Genomic DNA, 15,285 nt, shown 5'->3' with positions numbered 1-15,285 from the left:
AGGAACCAATTCATGCAGAGATTAAAGACTTATCCTCTTGAGTCTCCAGCACTATGTTACTTGTAAACAAAATTTACAAGATTAAAACTACAGTTAGATAAATTCAAATCTCTTAATTGTGGTTTATTATTGGTAAGGCACCCCACAAACAACTTTTGATAAAAAAAAAAACAAAAAAAAAACAAAAAACAAAAACCAAAAACATATATTGACAAAATTTAGAAAAGCTTGAGTTTGAATTTTGTTCCTAAATATGTATATTTGTTTCACAGGTAGAAAAAGAGAAAAACTATATTAGGTACTGTTTGTTGTTGTGATAAAAAGTCATGACCAAATTGGACTTACAGAAGAAAGCATTTATTTTGAGTTACAATTCCAGAGGGAGAGCCCTTAATGATTTTTTGAGACATGGCAGCTGGGTAAGAGCTCCTTCAACCATAAGCAAAAAATATGAAGTAAATAGAAATGGGGAGAGGCTATGAATTTTCATGGTCCATGCCCCATGATGTACTTCCTTCAGAAAAGCACTACCTCCTAAAGTTTCCAAAACCTTCCCAAACAACCCCACCAATTGGGGACCAAGGCTCAAATACCTGAACCTATGCGGACATTTCTCATTCCTACCACTACAATGACTATGCGTACATATTGCTATTTATTTAAAACATATAAATTACGACTAGGAAGGTAACTGAGTTGGTGCTTGCACTTCAAGCATTAGAACCTGAGCTAGATCCCCAACAACCAGGTAGACAGCTGGGCAGCAGTGCATACCTGTATCCCCAACACTAGGGGGAAAGAGACAAGAGGATTCATTGCAAGCTGGTACAACCACTCTAGAAAGCAGTCTGGCAGTTCCTCAGAAAATTGGACGATTTGAGGACAAAATGAGGACCAAGCTATACTACTCCTGGGCATGTACCCAAAAGATGTTCTAACATATAACAAGAACACATGCTCCACTATGTTCATAGCAGCTTTATTTATAATAGCCAGAAGCTGGAAAGAACCCAGATGTCCCTCAATAGAGGAATGGATACAGAAACTGTGGTACATTTACACAATGGAGTACTACTCAGTTGTTAAAAACAATGAATTCATGAAATTCTTAGGCAAATGGATGGAACTAGAAAATATCATCCTGAGTGAGGCAACCCACTCACAAAAGAACATACATGGTATGCACTTACTGATAAGTGGATATTAGCCCAAAAGCTTGAAATACCCAAGATAAAATTCACAGATCACATGATCCTTAAGAATGAAGACCAAAGTGTGGGTGCTTTGGTCCTTCTTAGAAAGGGGAACAAAATACTCACAGGAGCAAATACAGAGACAAAGTATAGAGTAGACACTGAAGAAAAGGCCATCCAGAGACTGCCCCACTTGGGCATCCCATATCCAGTCACCAAATCAGGCACTATTGTGGATGCCAAGAAGTGCTTGCTGAAAGGAGCCTGATATAGCTGTCTCCTGAGAGGCTCTGCCAGAGCCTGACAAATACAGAGGTGAATACTATCAGTCAACCTCTGGACTGAGCATGGAGTCCCCAATGGAGGAGTTAGATAAAGGAGTAAAGGATCTGAAGGGGTTTGCAGCCCCATAAGAAGAACAACAAATATCCACCAACCAGACTCCCCAGAGCTCTCAGAGATTAAGCCACCAACCAAGAAGTACACATGGAGTCACCCATGGCTCCAGCTGCACATGTAGCAGAGGATGGCCTTGTGGGACATCAATGGAAAGAGAGGCCCTTGGTCATGTGAAGACTCAATGGATGCCCCAGTGTAGGGGGATTTGAGGTCAGGGAGATGGGATTTGTTGGATGGGTGGGGGAAAACCCTCATAGAAACAGGGGGAGGGGTATGGGATAGGGGGTTTCCAGGGGTATCGGGGAAACCGGGAAAGGGGATAACATTTGAAATGTAAATAAAGAAAATATCCAATAATAATAATAATAAATGGATTCTAAGTATTTACTGGACAGGGAGTATAGCTGAATTAGTGAGATCCAGTGAGAGAACTTGTCTCAAAAAAATAAGGAGAAAAATGATAGAGAAAGGTACCGGATACCGACCTCTGACCTCTTCATATGTATATGCGTTCTGCACACATCTGTACAAACCCAACCCTACACCATCACACAGCATATTTATAATTGTTTTGAAAATAGACTATCATATTTTCCACTTTACTGTTAGGCTTAAAAGAAAAAAGATCTAATTTTTGTTATGATAATAGTATGCTAATAGGAAAGTGACTTAATTATTCCCATTCTTTTTTTTTTTTTTTAAATGATGGCAGCTTTAAATCTTTCTTCATAGCACAAGCTGTGGTTGAAAAACAAAACCAAAAAACATATAGGAGAGATGTTTTGCAAGTCAACCTGGCCCTACCCTGCTGTCATTCCTCTTCAATCTGCATAATGCAGTGTACTCAGTGGTAATGAACTGAAGGCTCGAAACACTAGATCATTACTAAGCTAAACCTAGGTTATATATGTTTAGTACACAAGTTTTATCAATAACACATTAATATTTCATTTTTTAGTTTACCAGGGGATTTCCAGTTAATTACTTTTAGGGAAGAGATTTTTCAAACCCAGTGGCACAAATGTTTCATGATTGATGTGCTTTGGAACATAAAATTCATCATTTTTATTTATTTATTTATTTTTTTGCTAAACTCTAATCCCTCAAGAGGTCAGTCCCAAGTTGCATTGTGGCAGCCCCCTTCATCTCTGCTTGCAGCCAAGTCTTTATCTGAACTCTGACCCCCTGTCCTTTCTCCAGTGTTGTGTCTTCAGTGTCTGTTTCTATTGTTTGGTTGATTTTGCTTCACTAATTTTAGCCTGATTATTATGTCCACAGTTTCAAAAGAGTCATGTAATCCCAAGGATCATGGTGTCTCTAATCAGCAGAGTTCTCAGCCACTGCCAAGCCAGGTCATGGGGGATCAGACATTGATTTTTGCATGACCCAATACATTCTGGCCAGATTTCCAAGAGCATGTGACACAAAACATGGTTCAGGCTATTTTATTTAGTATTAAACGACTGCTTTGAGGGCTGGAGAGGTAGCTGAGTCAGTCAAAAAACATGAGTTCTAACCCCAGGACACATGTGGAGAGGTAGGTATACTTGTATATGTTCATAATCCCAACGCAGGGAGGTGGAGACAGAGGGATCCCTAAGGCTCTCTGGGTGTTCAGTCTGGTCTAATTAGCAAGCTCCAGGCCATAGAGAAACCCTGTCTCAAAACAAAGCAAGCAAACAAACAACAACAACCAAAATAACAACAAAAAGATGGATCTTCGGTTGTCTTCTGCCCTCTACATGCACATTGGCATGCATAAAGACACAGACACACGCAGATACCCCCCCCCACCCACACACACACTTAAAAGTCACTCTCAAGGTATAATTTTAAAAATTACACTACGAATATGCTATATTTATTGAACATTTATTTCAGCCAAACTAGGATTAGAACTATTATTACATATAAACATAAGCAGACACAAAGTGAAAGGATACATTAATATACTAAATAAATACCAAATTGTCATGGCTGGAAGACAAATTGTCTTCAGGTTCCCAGCCAAACTAAAGGTTAGAAGAACAGTGGCAGATTCCATATGCTTGAGGCATATTTCTGAGATCCCATCTGTCATAATTACTCTATGTAATTCAGAATATATTTCATCACCATCAAGTGGAGCCATGCTTTATTTAAAATGACCAGATAATATCACCGCCACCAAGATTCTGGATCCCAGCCAGTTCTCTGGCATTTCAGCCATTCCCAGTGTAACCGAACACCACTGTGAACAGGATGTGGAAGCAGCTGTTGTTGCAGGCGGCAGGGCGGGGGTAGCATTTGTACCCAGTGGGCAGAGGACCATATCATAATTGAACAGAGAAGCTAAAGCATTGGAATCACGCCTTCGGCAAAACAATCTTCCTGAAAGTGTACCGGTAAAAGCTAAGGCAAACTTGCAAATTTAGTAGCTATTTCTCAGTAAACATTTCTGGTTTTGATGGAACAAGATTAGTTCACTTATTCATGTATGCACTGTGTCACTTGTCCAATTTTGAACATACCTTCACATGTGATGTGCTTTTCAAGTCGCCTTGTAGGTAATTGAAGAAAGAGCAACTCAGACTAGAAACAAAAATGATAAGGAAAACAAATAGGGGAAAGTTGGGTGATCAACATACATTGTATGAAAAACATCTATTTTCAATGAGAGAAAGATAAAAGTATTAAAAAGAAAACATAGTCTTAAAATGAGGCATAAGCTAGCGGAGTCATGAATAAAAAAGCTACCCTAGAGACAGGGAGGAATGGACTGGCATCTGGCATTGGCACCTCTAGGTCCTTAAATCAGAAGGTCTTTTTGAGGTATAATTTATTAGGCAATGATAATACATGCGCTTCTTCTCTTCATTGGCTATTTAAATGGTTTCAGTCTTTTCAAATTAATTTTCTCCCTTCTACTGACCTCAGAAAAGCTTCTGACTTATTTGACAGTTTTCCTGATGTATTATTAGTAGAAAGGATGGGACAGGATGTGAACAATTTGAGAACCAGAGAGAGGTTTAAGAACTAAAACTTGCATAAAAGCCTATTTAACAGGACTTTTGGTAAGGGGCACAGGCATGATNGTGTAACAGGAGCTGATGAGAAAGGGAGGGGATTTTATATATGATAATAGATTGTAGGACTTCATTCCAGATTTTAAGTAAAACACATGAAGAACTTAGATGACTTAAAATTATTGCTTAGATTTCTGTGTTCTGGCTGCCTTGTTGATCCCACCCTGGACCCTAGGGACTCTGGCGCTATAAAAATTATGTTAACTTGTGCCTAATCCTTAACTTGATCCAACAGCTGGGCATGCCTCTTGTTGAGACTACAATGAAGAAAGAGAGCCTAAATAGTGACTTCGATGATAAATAGAGAATAACAGCACAAAAGAAACTATGACTTGCTTCATTAATCATCATTGACTTTGTCCTTGGTGATAATGGCTTCTTTCCTGCTTTGTTCGGTGACTTAAATAGTATAAAAGCCTTAATANNTTAATTTCTAATTTCAGTTATCCTCCCCTTTTTATTTTTCTCTACCACAAATTTTCTAAGGAATTTTCAGACATGACCTCTGCTGCAGACAGAGAAGTACTATTGTAGTTTAAATTTGTCATAATTTCTATTTCTTATCTCAAATATACAACTTCCTCTCTCCTCCCACATATGTCTGAGATGCACAGATACCAAGATACAAAAACAGATAAGACACACACACACACACACACACACACACTCCTCTCCCATCCTAACTTATCCACTTGCTCTTTCATCCATACTTTATTTATTAACACAGCTTTTAAAAAGTCAAAAAAGATAAAATACATATCCTGTGGCAAAAGTCAAAGTTGGCGGTTGGCTTTCACTACATGTTACAGTTTTAACCACCTCGAGAAGAATTCTGTGGCTTTTCATATAGTTAATGGGCCATAAGTGACGGCATATTGGGTAAAAGTGCTTGCTCCACAGTCATGAGAACATGGTTTGAATCCTTGACACCCATACAATAAACCAGACTTAGATGTGTATGTGTATAAACCCCAGAACTATGAGGCACATGCTAGCTTTAAGTTGAAAGANAGATCCCATTTGGAAGGAAATAAGGAATAGTGATAGAGGAGGACATCTGAAGTCCTCTTCCAGCTTCTGACTACACATCCACATGTGCATGTGCATGAAGCANACATATAACAACATATACTCTAACACACATACACCTACAGAAGTAAAAATTAAATAATGATGGCCTAGGTTCCTGGCAAAATGCAAATTCAATTTTGCTGCATACTACCCTTCAAGCTACAGCTAAGGAGCCTGACATACCATGGCTGTATTTGTATGATTGAAATATATACNGACTGTCCACACTATAAAACTTGACAAGAAACCATAGTCCCCCATAACTTTCGTAGTTCCCACCACGACGAACTAAAATTCCATTTAAAGCCCCCGACAAAAAGAAGCCTTTTGTCCTTTACTTCTTCCACTTACTTTGTCACAGCAAGAAAAAAGGGACAGCTGTTTGCTGGAGTGTCTGCTTTTTTTCTGAATGAGTACCACTTGACCAAGATGAACCCCTTCTTCTCTGCCAAGAGACTTTCTCTCNGCTTTCAGGTTAAGGAGTGGGTGGGTAGTGTGGGTGGAGAAAGGTAGTTGCAGACACTGCAGGAGTCAAGGCAGGAGGAACATAAGTTTAGGAACTCCCCAGCAACACCTAGTTCAANGTCATCCTGAGCATCTTAACTCTGCATAATAAGAAAAAGTATTAAAAGCAATGAAAATGTAAGTTGTGAAGAACTTTTGGTACCACTTCAAGGATATTGGCAATAAAATTTACATTNGACTAGGGCAAGGGAGTAGTCTCAGGAAAGAATTTGACTTTGNGTTAGGACAAGGAAGTAGGCTCAAGGAGAATACCGCTGAGGAATGTGTTCTTGTATCTTTATCATCTTGTTAAGTCCCTGATGCCTATACCAAGGGTCCTTTGTTTATGCTTTGTTCCTTAACTACTCTGTTTATGCCTTGTTTGTTTCATGAGTACATTGTCTTTGACCTGGAACTAACCCCATTCTTTGCATGTACCTAGAATGGTATAAAAGCAGACTGGAAAAAATTAAAATGGCTTCAGCATTTGCTGGGGACATGTTATAATGATGTCTAATTGTCTCTCTTTCCTTAATCCTCACTCCTTCCCTTGAGCCCTTGGTGACTGAGCTGGCTTGGTCAATGTGTCATTGATACAGACCTTTCCTAGCATGTGCCACAAATGCCTAGGTTCTGTTTCCAGTATGACAAATAAATGAGAGGGAGGGAAGGAGGGAGGGAGAGAGGGAGGGAGGGAGGAAGGAAGGAAAAGAGGAAGGGAGGGGGAGGGGGAAGGGGGAGGGGAAGGCAGGGAAGGAAGGGGAGGGAGGCAGGGAGGGAAGGAAGGGAAAATAAGAAAAAGTATGGGTAGATAGTATCCTGGCTCCCTTTTTTGTCCCGGGACAGAGGCAGAACTGGCCCCCATGTTCTGCTTAAAAACAACCCGGAACGATTGTGTTGTGACTTTGGAGCCTTTCATGATGAGGATACAGTGTCATGACTGAGTCTCTGCTTCATTCTCGAAGCCTCAAATTCCTAGGGTCATTTTCTTGAAACATCCCCTGTGACGGGAAAAAAAAAAGTGCAACTAGAACATTTAATGATGGCATCCATCCTTCTACTTAACAAGGAGCCATACCACCCAAAGCCATCATGTTTTGCTTTGACAGTTCATTTATTAGTGTTTTTCACCACTTGTAGGGCTTCAAGATCACACTATTCTATTTAAGATGAGTGAGAAAGCTAAATCTGTACGCTTGGCTTAATGTTTAATGAGAAATTTCCATCACAATCTTTGGCATTTTACCACTTGGTCCCAAGTTGGTGTCAATGTTTGGGGAGGTTAAGGGGGAATGGCCTTGCTGAAGGAAGTTATGACACTAGGGTGTAGGAAACCTCACCAGTTCACTCTCTATACTCTACATTGGCTGTTAAGGATGTGAGGACTCAGGTTCCTTCTGTCACCATGCCAACCACCTGTTGCTGTGCCTCCTCACTAAGATGGACTCTTCTTTTTTTGAACCATGAGCCCAAACTTTCTTACGTAAGTCATTGTAGCTATAATGTTTTATCACAGTGACAGAAAATAATGCAGATAGTATTCTTAATATGGAATCATTTTGCTTGTGGTATTGAAGAGGCCTTCAGACTATCATTTTTGTATTAGCAATTTAAAGGGTTTGAGAATTGAGACATTCCATAATTTCCACTTATTTGAGTGGTACATGAACTACTTGGGTCTAATTAACCAATAGTGCTGAATAAGAATAAACCTCTGTAGTTAATATGACATCGGGAATTTGCTTATGTATTTGCTTACATGCATACTACTTTAACTACTTAAACTTAGAACAGTTGCACAGTATAGAACATCTATATCAGATCATACCCATAGCTGCCTCCTCATGATTTTTTAATTAATATTCTATAATATTAATAGATATGTTTTATTTTCTCAATTAAAATGTAGTTCATAAAGTTACTAATATAGGCTTTGGAGTCATAAAGAAAAGTGGTTTCATAATTTATTTTTTAGAGAAATTTAAAACCTCATAAACTAGCTTAATTAACACAAAACTTATTACTACCCTAGATATTTGTATAATTCTTTGGTAACCACTCATCAATGGAGAAATAGACTCCCAAATGTTACTAAATCTAGGCTAATTTGAAATAAGTTATGAAAAATTTAACATCACAGCCAGAAATAAATAATACATCTATGTGATGTGAATAATTTATTTAACCATGTTATAGCCCTAAAGAACATTTTCAGAAAAGAATGTGTTTAGTGCATTGCTGTGTATTATTTTTAATAAAACATCTTCAAGATGTTATTAAAGAATCTTAAATGGTGATTTGATAGAAAAATACACTATGTTCGATAGAATATGGGATTATCTTGTATTTGCTTTCGTGGATTGAGAATCTGGTTAGCAATGGGTCACATAGGAAGTTTAGGAAAAACAATAAGAGATAAAAATTCCATAAATCTAAATTCAGAGGCTGTCTCTTCTTGATGGCATTCCTTCATATCTCTGTTTCTGTCTCTATCTCTCTGTCTCTGTCTCTCTTTGCCTCTCACTCTCTCTGTCTCCTGTTTCTCCTACTAAAGTGATGCTTTTATCTTCCTGATTTAAAAGGAGTAAATTTATTATATATTTATTGTATTCTCTAGTAATTATTTACATTTCATTGCTTTCTCCTGAAATTGAATTTGTGGATGAAATTATTACATAAACAGTTTAAACTAAGATCCAAATTAGTTTATGCTTTAAAAAATGCTATAACTTTGCTTTTAGTTTGTAGTTTGAAAAGCATCCTTTAAAGTAACCATTAAATGCAATTAGAACACTTTCCCTACTTCTGGCAAAAGAAATAATGAACACAGCAAATAAGAAAAGCCGTCAAGGCAGCCATTGCACGTCCTGTTTGGGCCACACAAAGCACACATTTTTAAGAGGTAGACATATGACTTTATGTCACATTTATTTGGCATCTGTAAATTAAATGCTAAAAATTTCTACCCCGAGCAATAGGAATATTTTGTATCATAGAGAATTCCCCAAAAAGGAGTATATATTGATAGAGTTAATATACTTCACTTAGTGACTGTGTTTCATAGTAACTAGAAATCAGTTTTCATTTGCTATTTCCAGCATCTATTTTGACTGAGATGTAACTCACATTAAACAAAAGAACAGCTGAGCCTTGTATACCGTTTGGGTTAGGTGTAATGACTCTGTGCACCATCAAAACAGAGGAACTTCTGACTCCTCAAAAACTTAACCATCAATTGCCTATGACTGACCAGAGCAGTCAGCTAACACACTTTATGCCAAATGTAAACAATGTAATGAAAACATAAAGGAGTTGTCATAAATTACTTCCTATTGGCATTTAAAATTTACAAGAGAGAGACAAACTGCTCACCTGAAGGTGGTTAGTGTCACATGCATCTTATATATCTTAAATTCTTAAAAAATATTTACATTCACTGTAAAAGTAACAAGCAGAAGGTATGGAAGCATTGAACCAGTTCAATATTACAGCAGTCAATTATGTATAGTTTTAAATTAGCATTGTGCCTTTATATGTGTTATCATTTCTCTTGACCGAAAATAGAACTATGTGTGGTCTAAAAGCACTTGTGCTGGCAAATCTCAGTAAGCTTTAATAAAAACTAGATAAGGCTATATTTTATGACCCTAAACAATAGGCTAATATCAAGATAGCTTTTACATTTTCATATATTTCTCTCAATTTTTTCTTTTGCTATCTCCAGGCTGTGTACTTCAAGATTTTTTTCCAAGTTATCACACATCAAGAAAATTTCTTGTGCAGGTTGACCCCTGAAAAGTTTGTGTAATCCAAGAGTCTATTTTTTTTCCTGAGTTTTAAAAAGCATTCCACTGTTCTGAAACAGAAAATTTCCATCATTCCCCCAGACTTACTGATACCCTTTGTTATTTGCTATCTCTACACACAGTCTGTGAGTGATTGCTCTCTGCCCCTGTTGACCTACAGAATGAGCCCATTTCTTTCATATTTCTTTAAATAACCAGGAAACATTTTACTGATGAGTATGGAATGGCCTATTAATCCGTTCTTTGTTGAAAGTCATGTAGATTGTTTCCCATTTTAACAATTACTTATAGTTTCTATAAACATTTCTAAAATGATTTTTGCATGAAGTTTTCATTTTGAGGTACTCTTCCTAGGAGTGGAACTGTTAGCATACGTGATAATTGAATGTTCAACTTCATACAAATTTGCCCATGTGTTTCCAAGTTAGCATTAGTCATTACGATTCCACTTGGTGGCATTGTGACCATCATGTGCTGCTGTTGCTTTAATCCATTTTAGCCTTTCTAGAGAAAGAAACTCATATATTTCTTTGTGGATTTAATTGAGATGTCTCTAATAACTATTGATGTATTGCATGATTTTGACATTGCATGATGTGGCATGATAGCACATCTTTTCTGTTGTTGTTTTAAGACAACAACATAGTCTCCTTCTGTAGCCCCATGTCTCTTGTAACTTACTTTAGCCTAAGCTGGCTTGAAACTCCCAGCAATTCTCCTGCCTCAGCCTTCTCAGTGCTAGTGATCAGCCATGGTGTCTGGCTTATATAATCCCATATCATATTTGGTGAAATCTTTGCCACTGAAAATAAATTTTATTGTGGCTTACAAATCTCTGATGTATTTCTGATAAAAGTTCTTTCTTATATGTGTTTTTTACAAGTATTTTCTCACACTTTTTGTCTTTTCTTTTCAATGTCATCTAAGGGTCTTCCATGGAACAGATTATATATACATATTATAAACTTTTTTTTTTTAAATCTAGAAGGATTTTATTTTTATTTTTTGCAAATAACTAGCAGAGGGATAGTTCAATAAATGATTAAATAACCAAACATTTTATTGGAAGTTATTCAAGGTTAGAGCTATACAAATGTTCGAAAGTGTTAAGGCCAACTATTTGTTAACATACATAAAACAAAGTCCCAATGTTGGTAAGGGATTCTATCTATTATACAACAGTAGATTAGACTTGATAAGGAAGGCAAACCTACTTGAGTAGATTTCCATGACACTTTAAGTACCTAGTATTCTTGTAGCAGACATCAGATCCTGGAAATAGCATATTTTAAAACTTTTCTTTTATCTGTACATTGAAATTCTGTATCTGATCATATTATAAACTTATATATATTTGTCTTTTATTTGCAGTGAGTTGATATCAATTTATGAATCCTTTACTTTGTCCACGGTCACAAAAGTTTCATGTTTTCTCCTTGATTTGCTTGGTTGCCTTGTTTCTTTTAATATTAATTTTTTCCCTAAGATATGAGGTCTGAGCACAGGCTCAGTTTCATACTGATGTCAAGTTGTTCTAGTGTTTGTGGTTGAAAGGATATCTGCTTGTCCCTCAGTTCCCTCTTTACTTTTATGGAGTACAAATTGAAAACTTTTGTGTGCAACTTGTTCTTGATTCTCGATTCCATTTCATTAACCTGAAAGTATACGATTTCTGTGTACTGACTTTGTGTTCTTCAACCACAATAAAACTGTGCATTAATTTGAGAATTGTTTTGTGGAAAATATCGTAGAATTTTCTACATAAACAGTGGTTCAAGTCAGATACACAAAGGTTGCAGTTTTACTTTTCCTTTTCACTCTAACTTGAATTGTTTTGTAATATACAGATCTTTATTTTTGCAACACAATTGAGATCACTATTGTACTACTTCAATCAAAAGGCAAATCTTTACAAATTCACGTTGTAGTAGTCATAAATATTGCAGTTAATACCCAACTAAATAATACCGTGATTATTATTTTTATCCTTTATACGTATTATAATGAATTTAAGTAATAGAATCTGGGTTTTTCATTTCTACTCATTTCTCTAAAACATCTCTGATTCTTCATTCTTGAATATTCAGATTTTTCTACTGCAATTGCCTTTCAGATATAATAACTTAATTTAGTATTCTCTTACAACAATTTTTCTGGAGCTCATTATGCCTTTTTCTCATAAAAATTCTATAGTTTTCTTTCTGAAATGTACTTCCCCTAAATTAATAATTGGTGGAGGTACTGCATGCCTTTAATCCAAGCACTCAAGAAGCATAGGCAGGACTTTAAGATCATCATGTTCCGCAGAGATAGTTATGGGCTATCCATTGCTACATAGTGCGATCCAGAAGAAGAAGAGGAGGAGGCAGAAAGGGAGAAAGTGGAGAAGAACAAGGAGGAGGAGGAGGAGGAAAAGGGGTAGAGGAGAAGGAAAGGAGAAGAGGGAAGAGGGAAACGAAAGAAGACAATAATTTGGTGCTGGAAATTCTTCCAGCATATTAAAGATTTTTTTTTTTGATCCATTGTTATATGTCCTTCATGGATTCTCCTGAGAAAATAATCATTTTCCCTTTGCATCATGGGGAAGGAAGTGGAAGTCAGGGACCCAGCACACACAGCCCTGTTGCATCAGCAAGATTTGGCTCTTCCTTACAGCCTACCTGCTCTGTCTTACTTTACAGTCTATGGTAGAATCCAGTCCAGACTTTTCATTTGTTATCAGAAAGGGTAGTCTACTGGGTCACGAAGCAATAATAGAAGAGAAATTGTATATAAAGATTTTTTGAAACCACTTGCTTTATTCCAAATATGTTCTTAAACTTTCATTCACAGAGAGGATGAGGCCATTGGAGATAGGACCTAATTCAGTTCAATCAAAATATCATAGCACCATCATTTTTTGGAGATATTTTCATTATGAAGCAGTGTATGATCAGGGCACAAGCAGGCTTTCCTGTCTGATATTTTACCATCTAGGAATTCTTTACCCCAGTGCCTTAGACTCAGAGCACACAGGCATGTGAGCACCAGTTTTTTTGTATTTTCATAACTTACTGTGAGTGTATAAACCACCAAAATAAGTCCATATTTAGCTTTGAAAAAAAAAATCATTCCACAGATAGGAATCAGATCTTACCCGGGGGGGGGGGGATAGAATTCTAGTAGCAAAGGAATCAAAGAAACATAAGATAAAGGAGGAACAGTGTGTTCTTTTTCAAGAGTAGCTGACCAACACTGTCATCAATGTCATGTAAGGCAATGGGAAGGAAGTTTACCTGTATGTTCATGACATAGGTAAGGAACTGGAAATCGAGACCAAACGGTGAGCATGCATGGCATACCTGTATGCCTTGCTCTGAATTGGTTAAGACAAATTGGTCATCAAGCAAATGTTCATGGATGGATACAGCTGTAAGTGAAGGGATTTAAAACCATGGCTTCCACTGAACAAGGGTCACATTGGGCGTAGTTATCATGTAAGATAATTCATGGGCTGAACTCAAGAAATAGACCTCATAAACACAAATGAATATGATGATAAATCAGTTTGCACATAAAACTTGTTATTCAAACCTTTTTAATGAACACAGCATATAAAAATTAAAATGATATTTATAGAAAAAGTAGTAAGTGGATGTCAAGACGTCTATGCAAAGCAAATATTCGTAAGTATGGGTTTTAACTGCTACTGTCAACTGAAAGGAAATGCAAATGAAGTATTATCATAGAAAAACTTATACATTAATACGTGTAAGATTGCCCTACTTCTGTAAAGCACTAAACAAATAAAAGCTGTGTGTGAGAAAGAGAAAAAGAGGAGAGAGGATGGGAGATAGACAGAGACAGATAGAATGTGCTCATGAAGTGCTTTATATACCATATTGGAATATAGGTTGTTTCTGTTGAGTGAGGAAAGGAGTATTTAAAACCTGAGATATGAATCTGTGTTTGCCTTTGTGTACATTTTGCATGTCCTCCTTGTTACAACCAACATCTGATATTGACAGGAATCCAACAAAATTTAAATTTAAAATGTGAGCTAGTTTATCGTTTCATCGCTGGCTCCCTGCAGCTAATTCATGGTTCATCAAGCAAAACTTCTTGGGTAACTACCTGTCCTTGATAACTTCAGTGCTCCCCTATCCAGAGCCATGACATGAGCTAGATCCTCTCTCAAGTCGTCCTTGACTCTGTACATGTTTTTATACTTATAAGATTATGTATTAAAGAGAATAGTCAAGAAATTTTAGCCTTGAGAATTTCTATGAATGTAGGTATGTCGAGATTGTGGCCCTTGGTATGTTCCCACTAAACTCATGATTGGTGGGAAAACGAAGCCTTGCCACTTGAAGCTGGTATTGTTTGCTGATCTAGGCACCATTTGTTTGCTTTGAGCTTCTGCTTGTGTTCTCTCCTTTCAACCTCAAGACCTCATCATCCTCCATGTAGAACAGCCAGGTTAAGAAACTTCATAGATAAAATAATGGACGTCCTCTTCTCTCACCTCTCAGGAAGGAGTAAGATCAGAATGTGTGGAAGATACTTTTTGGTAGCAGTTTTAATCATTTAATTATTTTAATCATTGACTGAACTGAAATATTCCGTAACAACACGTATAGCGTATATATTAGTCATTTTCCCGTTACATCAGATGACAGAGTCGTGTAGTAACAATAGAAATCTAATGTGCATTTCAACTATTTCTTCTTCTGCAGCTGAGTTTTGGAAGGCAGGGATTACATATTTGGGTTTCGTAAACATTCCTTGCATGGAATCTTTCCATTTTGTTCTGATTCAGTTTGGCTTTTGCTTTTTGGTATTAGGGATTGAACTCAGAGCTTTGGACATGCCAGGCAAATTTTCTACCACTGAGCTGTACCCCAGCTCCTCTGGCATCATATAGAATAGCATATGTTCAGCAATGCAGTTTAAATGTTTTAAAATAAGTCATTGTTAAGTCTTTCCTGTAGATAACCAGATTATAAGAAAGAAATAATTGCTACTTGAAATCCCAAGTGACGAGGAGACAGTAAGAAAAGAAATCCTCTTCTTATTCCCTGTGAACTTCAGGAAATCCTTCTGAGTGCTGTAAATACATCCTCCTTAGTGTTTATAGGTGTTGGCATTCTACTTATCATGAAGCAAAGGGTTGTGTTGTTGCTTTGGCCAATAGTGACTGAGAGTACAGCTTTTTGTTTGTTTGTTTGTTTTTTAATAATGAACGGATGTAGAAAAATCTGTTTACAT

This window comes from Mus pahari, chromosome 2, assembly GCF_900095145.1.
Source record: "Mus pahari chromosome 2, PAHARI_EIJ_v1.1, whole genome shotgun sequence".
NCBI lineage: Eukaryota > Metazoa > Chordata > Mammalia > Rodentia > Muridae > Mus > Mus pahari.
The sequence above is the reverse complement of the archived record's forward strand: the minus strand, read 5'-3'. Positions refer to the sequence as shown.